The following is a 12,603-nucleotide window of genomic DNA, read 5'->3' as shown; positions in this document are numbered from 1 at the left end:
TTGCAGAAACGACAGAATTGCAGATAATAAATTTGTTCTATTTAAAGAATCTTAGTTTGTGGTAATCTGCTTAGGCAATAATAGGAAACCAATATAATTATCAAGTGAATGATAAACATACTTGTGTGGGTTTTTTTTTTAAAGATTTTATTTATTTATGAGAGAAGGAGCAGGGGGAGGAGCAGAGGGAGAGGGACAAGCAGACTCCACGCTGAGTGTAGACCTACACGTGGGACTCAGTCCCAGATCCCCGAGATCATGACCTGAGCCGAAACCAAGAGTCGGGAGCTTAACTAACTAAGCCTCCCAGGTGCCCCCCAAATACTTGGTTTTTAATGCCTTTTTTCCTCTTCCTTTTTCTTTAAACTTTTTATCATATATAAAAATTCACAAATGGTAAATGCATAGTTTAATGAGTTTTCAATAACAATACATCAGTGCATCCAGAGCCCAGATCAGAAAATAGTAATTTCCAACATCCCAGGAGATCCACCCCTGCTTGCCTCCACAGAGCCCTGGCTTCAAATACATAAATGAGTTTGGCATCTTTCTGTTCTTGATATAAATGGAATCATAAAATATGTACTGTCTAGTGTCTGGCTTCTCTCAATTAACTTTGTGTTTGTGAGATATGTTCAAATTATTTTGTGTAATTGTAGATTGTTCATTCTAATTTCTGTGTAGTGTTTCATTACATGGATATACTGCAATTTATTTATCTTTTCTTCTACTGATGGACATTTGGGTAATTTTCACTGTTTGGCTTTAAGAATAGTGCTGCTAGGAACATCACATGTCTTATAGTATGTCCGTGTACACCCTATTCTTAGATATATATCTAGGAGTGAAATACTGAGCAATTTAAAGTTTTATTTTGTTTTTCTGAAATGCAGATGAGGAATTGAGGACCCATACTATGTAGCTATAAAAAAGAATGTAGAAGCTGTTTATGTACGGATGAGAAAAATTTCTTAGGTATGATTATAAGTGAAAAAAGGGTACAGACCAGAGTATATTGTATTTTGTGTACAAAGGAGATAAGACAATATATTAATACTTGCTTTTATATGCATGAAAAAACTCTTAAAGCATAAAGAAGACAGTAATAAAGATAGCTCCCTTCAAAAACAAGGTATGTGTATGTATACATGCATATGTTTGTATACATGCATATATGTGTATATATATGTACCTAGTTTTTTTCAACTGTGGGAAAGTACTCCTCAAAAATGAAAATAAAATTAATGGTTCACCTTTGTAGAGGTGATATTCCCTTTTTTACACATGGTTACATTTGGCCGTAGAGTTTCTCAGGAAATTACCCACTTTCTAGCCAGTTTCCTAGACAGTAGTGATTGGCTCCAGCTTTTAGCAGTGCAGTCCTTCCCCCAAGGCTGGTGCTACCTTCCCTGGCACTGTTCCAACTCTCACTCTAAGAAGGTGGCTAGAGGCATTGATTGCCCTGTTTTATAATGAAAACAAACAGGCAAACCTAAACATTTTAAATTATTAAATTAAGTGATTGTATTTTAAAATAAAATATCTTCATTTTGTTTAAGGCTCTAAAGGGAAGATCCTGCACCCAATTTTCCCTGTTTTAAAACCATGGCATGTGTTCCTAAGCGAAACTTCATAAAAGAGAAGTTAGCAAGCTATCTGTTCACCCTAATGAAGACCTGCTGCATATTATCCAAATAGGAAAAAATATAAATCTGAAAAATCAAGAAGTGTTTTTCAAATGGCCAAAATGATGAGCATCTTTGTTTTTTCCATCTATAATAAAAATTCCCATGGCAGCCTGGCCTCCTGAAATGAGCAGCCTCATGGCAAGTCTTGGCTAGCTGAGCCTGCTGGGCCTCCTTACCTCCTCACCTCCTTTGGCTCTGCCCTGGGGGGAAAACACAGGGAGGACAAGAAACCTACTCTGCTGACACATAAAGCCAAAAGACATGATTATAATAATGACTCACCAATTTCTGGCCCCAAGTCAAAGCTCAGTAAAGGCTTATACCCCTGCTCCTCCTCCAAACAGTCATAAATCTGGTTTCTTCTGCATAAGAGACCTTTATAATTGATGGGTACATTTCAAAGACGAAATAGTCAATATACTGGGCAAGTTTCCCTATCCATTTCTTGTAAGCCATACATGAAATTTATAACCCTTCTAACTGATCATCACTCCAGGAATGTATTGATTTTTTTTTAAAAAACACATAGTCGACATCTGTGATTGCTGGCTCCAAATAGAACTGATATTTAAACAGCAAAATCATTCTAGTCTTTACATTTGTATGGGATTAACAGTTCCCATCATTTCACCCCATTTTCTGCAAATTTCCAGCCCTGGAAGAATCTGTGATTTATGGTTTTTGTATTGAAGGAACAAATGAGCATTTTTTCAGTGCAGGAGCTCTGTTGAGAATTGGGGTTGGCAAAATTTTAAAGATGTTCCCAACCCCACCCCCAATATTTCTGCCCCTGGTTATTCAAACACTAAGCTAGGTATTGTGGTAAAAGAACTTTGCACATATAATAAAGCTACTAAGAAGCTAACTTTAAAATAAGAAGATAATCTTGGATTATCTGGGTGGGCATAATTTAATCACATACACCCTTAAAAGGAGAAGAAGAAGGCAGAAAAGTCAGAGAGATGCAGTAGAAGTCAGGAAAGATGAGGCAGGAGGGGAGGACAGAGAGATCTTAAGTGTGAGAAGAACTTGACTTACCACTGCTGTCTTTGAAAATGAAAGAGGGACATGAACTAAGGAATGTAGTTACTCTCTAGAATCTGAAAACAGCCCCTAGCTGACAGCCAGCAAGACAACAGGGTCCTCAGTCCCACATCACAAGGAACTGAATATTGCCAATAAGCTGAATGAGCTGGGACATAGATTCATCCTAGAGCCTCTAGATAAGGAATACAGCCCTACTGCCATGTTGGTTTCAGCCTTATGAAACCTGGGGTAGAAAAACAGCTGAGGGACGCCTGGGTGGCTCAGTTGGTTAAGCATCTGCCTTCAGCTCTTGGTCATGATCCCAGGTCCTGCATCAGGCTCCCTGCTCAGCGGGGAGTCTGCTTTTCCCTCTGCTCTTCACCCCGCTGTGCTCTCTCTAACTCTCTCTCTCTCTCCCTCTCTCAAATAAATAAATTTTAAAAAATCTTAAAAAGAAAGACAGCTGAGCCATGCTCTGCCCAGATCTCTCACCCACAGAACTGTGAAATGATAAAACGTATTTTTAAGTTGCCAAATTTGTGGTTATTATTTATGGAAACTATAAAAAAAACCCTAAACATTAGTTTTTATATAAGAAGTAAAATTTTCCTCTAGTACATGACATGGTGTGGGCCTCACACAAAACTTACTATCCACTTGCAAGCATAGTCATCAGCATTCTTACTTGCATCTGCCTCGTGGTGTCATCCTTTCCACCGTGCTCTCTTTGTGAGGAAAAATTGTGACTCTATCACTCATGAGTAAATGTGTCTCAAAGGTTTTTGTCAAGAACTGAGTCTTAGTCATTGTTTTATTTTTCATAGCACCTGGGGTAGAACCTGGCACATAGTTAAGTCTTCAATAACCACTTGTTGACTTGAGGTCAATGATTTATGTTTTTCCCATAAATACCATCTGAACACTGTTTATTTTCTGAGTTGTTCTTTCCCACCTCTATACCAGTTGAGTAATCCTAACTGAGTTGTAGCTGCCCAGAAATGGGACTAGGCAATGTTAACACAACCACAACCCCCCGACACCTTATACTTGTGAAACAGGTTACAGTGTTAAGCTTCAGTCTGTGACTGTGGCTAGAGGTCAGAAGAAACACAAAATGAGGGGTCAGCTGCAGTTATATCTAGAAGTCAGTCTGAGAAGAGTCAAAGGTTGGTCTGTTGATCAAGAAATGCTTCTGGATCAGCTTGTGACCGGCACTGATAGCAATTTCTGCTTATGTTCAGGGTGGAGTTCTAAATTTTCTTGGGAAATTTACCTTACTCTTCAAATTATTTCCAAGGCTTCTTCAGCATATTTACTCCGTGTAAAAATAACAAATCCCTCCTAAAGAACCAGCTGAGCACCTTCAGGAAAACTATTTACACATCCTTAGCCCCCAGAATTGGGAGGGAGACTTTGTGAGAATTGTGGCAGCCACCATTGATAATAATGCTGTTGCTGTGGGAAATTGCCTTGATATAATGGTAGATTCCAAGTCAGAGGTCACGGAACAGAAAGGCTCACTAGTGAAATTAAAATGTTCAAACCATGCAGTTTATTGAAATCAATTCAAAACATTAGGTGAAAATGCAAAGGGAATAGATATAGTAAATTAATACTTAGGAAAAGTGCAAGCAGAGTGGGAAAACCACACTACCTAATTTGGGGCTACACAATTGTAATTAATAGCTTACCTACTGCTATGTAACAAAATGCCCCAAAACTAGCAGCTTAGAGCAACAAATACTTACTATATTACAGGTTTGTGAGTTAGGAATGCAGGAGAATCTTGGAATAGAAAAAAATAGGAAAATTCTGAAGAAATTTGAATAGAATATGAACTTTAGTTAATTAAAGAAAAAGTGAACTGCCTTATTTATTTAAATGGTTTTTTTTTTTGAAGAGTTTGTGAGTACTACAAATATTGAGCCTTTACTTCCCATTATTTAAATCTAAAAATGATATCTTGGCTGGTTATGAAATTCTATTAGAATAGACCTTCCCCTTAGCTTTTTATGCAAATGGTCTCTTTTCTTCTGGAATCTAATGTTTTGTGGAGAAGAGTGAGAGTAATGTAATTTCCCCCTCCTTTGTAGAACATAAGATCTTTCTACCTGGGTTCAGATATTTATTTATTTGTTAGTTTGTTTATACTAAATTATTTTTTAGTCTTCCATTACATTTTCACCATTTCTCAAGCCTGTCCTCAAAGTTACTGATATGCTTCTTTGTCATCTTAGGTCTAGTCCTTAGTGCTTCCTTACTTTCAGATCTATGATAAATTTTGTTTTTTGTTTTTCTTCTTCAATTGGATGAATTAGAAATCTTTTGGTCTCTATGGCCTGTATTCCATATATATCATCTTTTTATTAAGAAGAAAAACAGAACAAAAGAATAGAAAAATTAGTCAAGGAAAAAATAAAACTTTACAATAAAGGATTATCTGAATCCAGAACCTTCTGAGTTCCAGAAAAAGAAAAAGAATACTTACTGTCAAGATGACGTGGAGCTAGATGAAGGAAGTTCAAGAATAAGAAAAAATATCACCATCATAACTTTTTCTCCATGTCGTTGTATCTTCCATCTTCAGTACTCTCTTCATTGATAGCTTCTAGTTCTTTTGAGAATACAAAGACAATTTTGCAAAAGTTTTCTTCTGTTTTTTTTTTTTTTTATTTTTTGGATTTCAACATGTTTTCTGTACTTGAACTTCACTTCTAATGTCTATGTCCTTCTTTTTGTTTGATACAGTGTATTTACAGAGATCCAAGGCCAGATTGTCGTTTTACATACCTTTGAGTAGAAGTTCTATCTGTGTCGTTATTTTGCCTTAGAAAAAATACTGGAGGATTCCACTCAGCTTCTTTCTTCGCTTCCCTGGATACTTTTCATTTTTCACTTAGTGACTGAATTGGTGGTTTGTAATCTCGGTTAGATCTTGTGTTTTTTGAGCGTGGGAGGTGGCAGTGGTATCTGGAGTGAACTGACAGTTGGCTGCTGGTAATTTTAATTTGGGTAAGCTCTCTCTTAGCGCTTGCCAAATTTGCAATACCATCTGCCAGAGGGCTGTATGTGCTCCCTTGATTAGAAGTGTGAGGCTACCTCAGAGTTAATCCTTTACCTTGCTTTGAGGAGAGCAAGTTTCATGTTGGCAAGTGAGTGACTGTGAAATCCCCTCGGTCCCCAAACTTTTGGTTGCATTGTTATTAACTTACCTCAGTTGACTTTCACCTGAAACTGCAAACCTGAATCTCAGCTCATTGTTGCCCAGTATTCTCTGCCCTGCTTCATCTCGTATCATTTAGGACTCTTCCTGAGTGAAGAACCCTAATGGCTTTAGCAGTAGGGTTTTTGTTTGGTTGTTTGTATAAGTAAAAATATAGAAGCTGAGCTAATTTTATGTAGGGAACTGATCTACCACCAGAGACCCAGTGTATCTCCAAATCTGTTCTGCCTGCTTCATTTATAGTTGAATATTTTTAAATCTGAGTAATGGACACATGTGGTTTATTACATTATTTCTCTGCCTTTGTCTGTACTTGAAATTTTCATTATAAAGAGTAAAATGAAATTACCAAAATGGAGAACTCCTATGTCTCTCCTTCTGCTTTTATCATTTCAAAAAAGGGTTGTTTTCAAGGCCTTTTCTTGCCTTTCATCTATATTCAGACCTCTGCACTGTGATCAACATGTAAAGTGTTCTCTGTAGCTTCTTTCTTTTATTTGATCCAGATTTTGTGTTTCTGTTAAGTTTGTCATGTGGACTTGTGGCAGGTTGGTTGAAGATATATTTTACTGTACTATTTTAGACTTTTATTCGTTCATATGGTTTCTTTGGAAAAGGGAGTTAAGTAAACAAGAACTTTTCCTTGACAAGAGAGTCTACTGAGAAGGATATTTATTAATTAATTTGAGCAGAGGTGTCAATATTGCTCTAAGATTTTTTTAGATTTTATTTATTTGTCAGAGAGAGAGCAAGAGAGCACAAGCAGGAGGAGAGGCAGAGGGAGAGGGAAAAGCGGGCTCTCGGCTGAGCAGGGAGCCCCACGTGGGGCTTGATCCCAGGACCCTGAGATCATGACCTGAGTGGAAGGCAGACGCTTAACCGACTGAGCCACCCAGGTGCCCCTGAATCTCCCTCACTTTTATCTTGGAGTGAATTTACTAGTTCCAACTCAGTTCTATGCATCCTTTACCATCATTTTCTCTTCTTTGAAATTATAAAACTGCCCAATCCTCTCACTTGGATTCAAGGAGAGTGAATGACAACACTTAGAACTGTGGTGTCTTATCTGTCATACTCTTGCTTGGCCATGTGAGCTGCTTCCTAGAGAAGTAGTCTACACTATTGTAGATATTTTCATATCCTACTGTTTTCTTGTCCCTTGTTTAGCATAGCATGCTACTGTGGTTCATATCAACTGCAAGGAGTCAGTGGTGACGGTTGTGTTAAAACCCAGAATTGCCAACCTAAACACAGTGGTTCTTGGGAGAGCATTTAATTCAGTGGCTGCTTTACAGGTAAAATAGTGGGATCTGTTTTTGAAAGAGAAGAGGGGAAACTGATACAAAGGCAGAAATTTGTGAGAGAGTCCCTGGGGAACACAATAAGCACCTGTTTTGTCTGGAACATGTGGAGCCTTCTTCCCAAATGAACACACAGCCTGCAGATGTCACTGCCATATCTTCATTATAGGCAGTTTTTTTCAGGGCAAGAGAAATTCAGCATAACAGCTGTCACATTATATCTTTTAATATCTCATCCTTTTGTGATGAAGGAAGCCATAACCAACCAAGTAAGAAAGAAGTGACTACTGGTGTTCTGACTTAAATCAGTGAAGGTCTTCTTTCCACTTCTGCAAATCTTGAGTATTCTGTAACAGCAGCTCTGAACTGCTTGTACTATGCTCTTCAGGGAAAAATAAAGAATTTGGTGAGATAAAGCTAGCTCATTAAAATTTTCCCCTGTGATTATGTTTTTAATATATTTGGAAGTATTAGAATATCTTCTATTTATAAATAATGATGAGGATAGATGGTAAGTTCTGTTTTATTCTTTGTTGTTTTCTTTTTTTTAAGATTTGTTTATTTTAGAGAGAGAGATTGGTGGGGAAGGAGCCAAAGGGAGAGAATCTCAGACTCCCCACTGAGCACAGAGCCAATGCAGGACTTGATCCCACGACCCATGAGATCATGACTTGAGTCAAAACCAAGAGTCGGACACTTAACCGACTGAGGTACCCAGGCATCCCTATTTTACTTTGTTTTTTAATAAAATATAGAAGTAGCAACCCTACTATACTGTCCCATATCTAATTCATGACATTAAAAACCTTGATAAGTACTTCTATAATTCTTGAGTACTCCAAATATGAGATAATATCTATAATGGCACAATGTCAGACACAGAAGAGCATTTAATGAAATGTTTGTTACCATACATCTCTTTATAGCTTTAATACAGTTAACCCTTAAACAATATGGATTTGAACTGCATGGGCCCACTTATATACACATTTTTTTGCAGTACGGTACTCTAAATGTATTTTCTCTTATGATTTTATTAACATTTTCTCTTCTCTAGCTTACTTTATTATAAAAATACAGTGTATAATATGTATAACATAAAAAATGTGTTAACAGGCTCTTCATGTTACTGATAAGGCTTCCAGTCAACATTAAGCTATTAGTAGTTTCCAGGGAGTCAAAAGTTAATACACAAATTTCCTACTATGCAGGGAGTTTTTTCATGATTTCTCAGAGGATGTAGTTGCCATTCTGCCAACAAATTGCCAACATTTTATGAACTCCCTGTTCTCCACGATTCTTTCAACAGCCCTGCTTAGAGAATAAAGCTAACATGGCCCTTTGGAACTGCCACCATGGGGAAGGAACTATGAGTTGGTAGGCATGAGAATTCAGGTTGCTCTCTTCAAAGCACTCACAATGTGCTTCTGAGAAGTCTTTAATGCCCAGTGACCCCCTCTTCGAGTGACTACTGCTTTCTTATCAATGGTATCTCTAGATCCATTTGCTATTCCTATCTATTACCAAGGACACCCAACTGGTAATCCTCCCTCACATCATGATAGCACTGAATCACTAGTTAATTGCTGCTTCTCCTAATCCTACCTCAGAAATAGCACCCAATACAGAAATGGGACCCTTCTCAGAATCTTTCATTAGGAACCCAATTTTACAAAAGATGCATTTCTCCTCCCTCTTGGATAGCAGCACATAGTTGCTTTGGGGTACCCTCCCTCGCTGACTTGGGTTATTATATCTGATTTTGCCCATGTAAAACCTTGTCTCTGGTGGTCTTTGGTGGATAGGGCTTTTGCAGAAACAAAGTGTTTATGACCTGTATCACTCACCCTCCCACCACAGATAGTACCAACTCCTCTCAATTTTGTCCTGCTAATCTGAAAAGCTTTCATTTTACCCATCCTTTCTGTGCTGCTTGCTTCAGAACCAGAAAACAAACAGTTATACTCCAGGGATTTTCAGTATGTTTATACCTGCCATCAACTTTTTTTGCCACACAAGTCTGAGACATAGAGGGGTGGGTAATATCATCTGAGGAAGAAGTAAATTTTGCCATCTCTGAATTCATAGCAGAGAGAGAGAGCAAGGCCCCACATATGGAGGTGATTCATTCAGTATTGCTGAAGGAAAGTCTTAGGACCTAAAATATAAAAGATAAATAATAAACTTGGGGTAGAGATGTCAGGGCAGGGTGGAAGTGTGGGAGTGGACTCTGTTTTATGTATCTAGAGTTTGACATGTAGCCCTTTTAGGCCTTTTAAGTGACACATACAAATCTGTAGTACTTAGGTAGTTCCAACTATTTTCACAGGGTCACTCCAAACTGAGCAGCTCTGACATAGACTCAAGTCCTACTCTTGTTATTCAGTGCCTTTTCAGGAATGATTTTATTTCTGATTCTATTAACCCTGTGAATTTCTCTCTGGTAGAGTTAAATAAAGAACATGTTTCTTTATTTCAGTAGAAAACTACGCACCATCTACAGCATACCCTTTGGATCATCAGAGTCTAGCCATGCTCATTGTCATTGTCTTTGAGCTGTTTTGCAACTCTTTATATAAATTGTAGGTAATGTATATGTTCCCATCTAGTAGTGATGTAATCCCACTCCCACCCACCTGTGGGCAAAATAGTCCCATTTGCAATTCATTTTGTCCCATTTGCAATTCATTTTGACATTTCTTTTACCCATATAAATAAATCTGTGCTGTTTGACTTTTCTTTTGAACTCCTTATAATTTCTGCCTGCTTCCCTCATATGAGTAAAATAAAGTTTTTAACATGTGTTCAATCAGTATGAGAGTCTGATTTTACCTTTTTCTATACATTATCTTTGAACAGTATCTATTTCACAGGATTGCCTGTGAATGCCTCATACTTAATCACCATTTTGCTTTGGTCCATGAGTAAAGAATTGAGTAACATTAGGGATTTTTACGGTTTCTCTGAAATTTGTCAAAATGTTCACTTTAGGTACCAACTTATTTCACAAAGGAAATTCATTACACTTTAGGGAAGTGGAAATTATGCCATCTCAGCGAAAACTGCAGTGCAGTTTACTTGTAGAGATGGCTTGGGGTCAGGGGTTTGTATGCTCGGCTATTTTTGTTGTTGTTGTTATTGCAGGATTCTTGTTTAGGGATGTATACTCCTTTATCTCTTCTCAGCATCTCTTATCGTTCTAATTTATATATATGTATATATGTATATATTATATATTGTATATATTTAAAGATTTTATTCATTTATGTGGAGAGAGAGCACGTGAGAGCACGAAGTGTTGGGGAGGGGCAGTTAGAGAGGGAGAAGCAGACTCCTTGCTGAACTAGGAGCCAGTTGCCAGATGTAGGGTTCCATCCCAGGACCTTGAGATCATGACCTGAGCTGAAGTCAGACGCTCAACCAACTGAGCCACTCTGGTGCCCCAGGTTCTAATTTATATTTTTAGAACAAGAGAGTGAGATGGTTCAATTGACCTTGGTGTTGTGAACATCCCTCTTCTCTAGATTGTTTCCCACATCATTGCAAGATTTGCTTCCTTTCTCTGGATCTGTTTCCTCATCCATTTGTGAATACCAGTCCCCAGGAAAAACTTTTTTGATCATTCTTCCACATCTTGAAGCATGCAAAGTGCTGGAAATCACATTATCTCCGCTTCCTGTGTTTTCTCACCCAGAGATAATGCACGATGTGGAAATAAACAAAGACCACCATATTACAACAAATAGACTGTTTATTCAGAGCTTGCTATAACAAGAGTCAGCTGCCATCACTTGCATTTAGCTGAGACAATCCCCAAATCTGGAATGTTCACAGTGTCCTCAATGTCCTTCACTCCCTGGTAGACATGTCCAATATTAACCAGCAGCTGGAGGTGTATGCAAGCAGAGGTGACTCAGAGTGTGGCTGGTGGGAGTATGGACGGCACACCTTTTACAAGATGTTTGGGTATTTCAGCCTGGTGGGGCTTCTGCGTCTGCACTCCCTGTTGGGGGATTACTACCAGGCCATCAAGGTACTGGAGAATATCGAACTGAATAAGAAGAGCATGTATTCTCGGGTGCCTGAGTGCCAGGTCACCACAAATACTACGTCAGTTTTGCATATTTGGTGATGTGTCACTACCAGGATGCCATCTGGGTCTTTGCCAACATACTTCTCCACATCCAGAGGACCAAGAGCATGTTCCAGAGGACCACATACAAGTATGAGATGATTAACAAGCAGAATGAGCAGATGCATGCACTGCTGGCCATCGCCCTCACCATGTACCACATGCAGCTGTGAGAGAAATATGGGGACAAGATGCTACGCATGCAGAAGGGTGACCCACAGGTCTAGAAGGAACTTTTCAGCTACTCGTGCCCCAAATTCCTGTTGCCTGTGGTCCCCAACTATGACAACGTGCACCCCAACTACCACAAGGAGCCTTTCCTGCAGCAGCTGAAGGTGTTTTCCAATGAAGTGCAGCAGCAGGCCCAGCTCTCTACCAACCGCAGCTTCCTCAAACTCTACACCACCATGCCTGTGGCCAAGCTGGCTGGCTTCCTAGACCTCATAGAGCAGGAGTTCTGGATCCAGCTCCTTGTCTTCAAGCACAAGATGAAGAACCTGATGTGGACCAGTGGCATCTCTGCCCTTGATGGCAAATTTCAGTCAGCCTCTGAGGTTGACTTCTACATCAATAAGGACATGATCCACATCACAGACACCAAGGTCGCCAGGTGCTATGGGGATTTCTTTATCCAGCAGATTCACAAATTTGAGGAGCTCAGTCAAACCCTGAAGAAGATGGGACAGAGACCCTGAGTACATTCACACTCTAGTTAGGAACTTATTTTAAGGTCTCTGTAGGTGGAGCATATTTTTGTCACTGTGAAGCCTTTACCTAGATCAGCCATCAGCCATTCAGTTGAGTTGAAGTTTATTTGAATTAAGGACTGAAATGCTTTAAATAGGTCTCAGTAAAAGATCTTTGGAGTCAGAAAAAAAAAAAAAAAAGATCATCTGGGTTACAGGCTGTTTCTTGGGTCAATGCTGTTTAAGGAGATCGAAAAATAATGAGCTTAAATGCCCATGGCCTCCATTTTCTTATCTGTAAAAAGACTGACCAACATGAGGAGTCTTGGTTTTTTCCCTCAAAAAAATGTGAAGCTGGAAAGATGGCGGAGGAGTAGGGGACCCTATTTCAACTGGTCCCCAGAATTGAGCTGGATAACTACCAGACCACTCTGAGCACCCACGAAACCAGCCTGAGATGTAAGAAGATCTGGATCTCTACAAACAGAATATCGCAGGCAGTTGGTTTTGAGGTACAAAGCAGAGAGCCGTGATCCTGCAGGCAGAT

At 39.0% G+C, this 12,603-nt stretch overlaps 1 pseudogene; it reads left to right on the top strand.

Annotated features, from left to right (window-relative positions):
• The first annotated feature begins 1,071 nt into the window (after positions 1 to 1,071).
• LOC110588730 lies at positions 1,072 to 12,065 on the top strand (annotated as a pseudogene).
• Positions 12,066 to 12,603: the final 538 nt, after the last annotated feature.

Source organism: Neomonachus schauinslandi, chromosome 10, assembly GCF_002201575.2.
Source record: "Neomonachus schauinslandi chromosome 10, ASM220157v2, whole genome shotgun sequence".
Lineage (NCBI taxonomy): Eukaryota > Metazoa > Chordata > Mammalia > Carnivora > Phocidae > Neomonachus > Neomonachus schauinslandi.
The sequence above is the reverse complement of the archived record's forward strand: the minus strand, read 5'-3'. Positions and strand labels throughout refer to the sequence as shown.